Source organism: Limulus polyphemus, unplaced genomic scaffold (assembly GCF_000517525.1).
Source record: "Limulus polyphemus unplaced genomic scaffold, Limulus_polyphemus-2.1.2 Scaffold1276, whole genome shotgun sequence".
NCBI lineage: Eukaryota > Metazoa > Arthropoda > Merostomata > Xiphosura > Limulidae > Limulus > Limulus polyphemus.
The window spans coordinates 197,720-201,012 of NW_013666886.1; positions in this window are offsets into that span (position 1 = coordinate 197,720).

Sequence of the window (3,293 nt, forward strand, 5' to 3'; positions counted from 1 at the left end):
CTAGACCTTTGACAACAACTGTAATTTTAGCACTTTGAATGAGATGTGTAATTTTCACGGTGGGCAAATTTACCGAAAAGTAGTTTTGTTATTACAAACTTGATAGCAAATGTATTTTTAACATTAGCCTTACTTAATGTCATAACTTAATTTCTTCTTCAGTCTTTATTATAATTTTACTGCCGAAAAGGGTAAAGTTTGTATTTGTATGATTAATCAATTATTAATGAAAAGTGCAATTTTTAATTTTTGTCTTGGTATGACACTTGTGGTAAAAGAAACAAAAACACACGTAATTTCTTAGGTCATTTCACTACACTTTTTTTTTCTTTTCATAATAAGTGTAAACACATATAAAACATTTTATAGATGAAGTAGTAAAGTATGTTATCCAATAGCTGTGATAAACACATATAAAACATTTTATAGATGAAGAAGTTAAGTATGTTATCCAATAGCTGTGATAAACACATATAAAACATTTTATAGATGAAAAAGTAAAGTATGTTATCCAATACCCGTGATAAAAACATATAAAACATTTTATGGGTAAAGTGGTAAAGTATGTTATCCTTTGGTAGCCGTTAACCTTCAATTGTGTTGTTATCGACCACTTATAACCTTCAAGTGTTCTATCATTGGCAACCAATAACCTTTAACTATGTTGTCATCGGCCACCTATAAGCTTCAAGTGGTCTATCATTGGCAACCAATAACCTTCAACTGTGTTGTTATCAACCACCTATAAGCTACAAGTGGTCTATCATTGGTAGCCAATAACCTTGAACTGTGTTGTTATCGACCACTATAAGCTTCAAGTGGTCTATCATTGATTATCAACAAGCTCATTTAAATGATGATTTAACATTACTGTCTTCTCTATAGACTCCTACATTACACGATAAATGATCTTTAATTGACTACTGTAGCCTTGTATATGTAATGCATTTCACATCAAGATCAGTCAGATTTTTAACCATTACCCTTAGGGTTATTTATAATCGCTGATATCTAACCAGCAGTCAACAACTTAAGTAAATGATGCCCTTAGAGAAAAAGATTCGAAATTCTAAAGACGTTCATAAATGACCTACAATGAGGTTCCAAACTTTCAATAGGCAAAAATGTTATGATAAAACGTAAAATTAAAACCAAAACTAGAAGCTACGCCCACATAAACACACATCAATTGAAAAGAATTAGGATAGATATCTCAGACCAACAATTCATATCTATTAATTTAAATACAGAAAGAAAAGGTTGGAGGAGATATCCTTAAAGATTAACGAGTTAGGCTGCAGATTGAAAGGTCTAGCTAGGGTTTGAACCCATGATACATCGCTGAACACTTCATATTTTCAACTGTGGACGCACCATAAGACTAAAAATTAATAATACTATACGGTTAAGAGTAGCCGTGTAGAAGGAGGGTGCTGTTGACTGGTCAACAGTTCAAATTTAGAGACGGTTACGTCTGCGTTCTAGGGACTCTGGTCTGTCTGATTAGTTCATGTGTCACTTTAGGTGTCGTTCAAATTTTAAAATCCCAAATACTGAGTGACAATATAAGTAAAAAAAAAAAGAAGTAAATAAAGTACGTATTACGTATCGTACATCTCAAATGAGACATAAGCAACGGTAGACATTTTTAACACGTACAAAAAAAGTAGCGTTACATGGGGTTACCTGGAGCGTTACAACATAAAAATTGTTAAATTAGAAAAAAGCAACAACACGTGTGTAGGGAACACAAATACAACAGTAAAATGAAGTAATAAGGGCTTTAAAAAACACCATATTATACGACTTGTTGTTTGTACAGGTTTGATTTGTTTTTATATGATAAACTTTACACTGGGCCTTCTGCGGTGCGTCCACCGCCGGGATCGAACCCCGAATTTTAGCGTTCAAGTCCTCTAGCTAACCACTGAGCTATCGAGATGCTCTCGTTTTCTTTTTTTTTTTTTTTAGGATTTTCCTTGAAATTGACATCGTAGTAAAGTTCTTTGAGTTCTGTAAAAAAATGACATTATTTCATACACGGAATTACCCGAAACAACAATGTATTTAAAGTCGGAATGGATACCATGAAAAACTTATTGTTTATGAAGTAAGTTTCATGAATATTTTATTACTACCTGGACCAACGGGTGAAATAAAAACTCGTTTGTAACAAAAGATAGAAAGTGGTGCTTCTATTTTCTTTCTTAACATAATAAACATTAAAAGTGCCATAAAAAAGTATAAAGGTATCAATACTGAAAAGAGAGACATACTGTTTTCAATAATTCTGTCAATACGAAATTAGATGGGGAGTCCAACCCCCTCATGACCGTCCTCATGTCATCCTGTATCGTTGTATCAAGCTGTGCTGATGCGATAGTTTTTTTTCTTCTAAAATTGGATATGAAATTAGATGGGGAGGGGTAAACCCCCTCTTGACCTTCCTCATGTCACCCTGTATAACTGTGTCAAGTTTGGGGCTGATTGATCAAGAAATGTGGAAACGTATAAGGAACAGACATTCATACATATTGACGTTTATTTATATAGATAGATAATGCTTAAAGGACTTTTTAACACTGTTTTAAGAGCTCATAACGCCATAAAAAGAAAAGCAAGCTCAATGTGCAGCATTGTGCTTAACAACAAACAATTATTATTCGTTTGCTATTAACTTTTTCCACTTACATTTAGTATGATTTACTTAGTATGTGCGTTTAGGCTTATCCGTAATATATAACCTGGGATTAAGGCCTCAATTATCGATAATTACGCGGGTAACACACTGATAATTCAAAGGATTGCGAGTGTTAAAAGCCTGAGGTTTTATTTTGTATTGATTTATGATACTCTATCATATATATTTTGCCATTTATTTTATAGAATTGAATTCGGTAATTAATTTCTGAGTTACTTTTGAGTTCTAATCTGTATAGCTAGCTTGTTTTTTTAATTAAAATTCAGTAAGAGTTTTCACGATCGGTGCCAACCAATAACTTTCAAACAGATGTTCTTAAAATTCCAGATGAAAGTAGTTAAAAGTTAGCCCTAATTCTCTAACGAACCAATGACTGTAGTTCTTGCTTACTGTACACATATTTCGAATGCTCCTACTTCTAAGCTCTTAACAAGGGTTAATAAGGGTTAATAATAACTAGGTTAGAGTATTTTTACTGAACAGTACGTTGGCTTTTTTTTGTGCCTGCGTATGTTTGAGCTAAAGAAAAATGATTGATAACCCGGATAATTTATAGCTTGTAATACATGCCTGATCGTTTTTGTTCAAACGC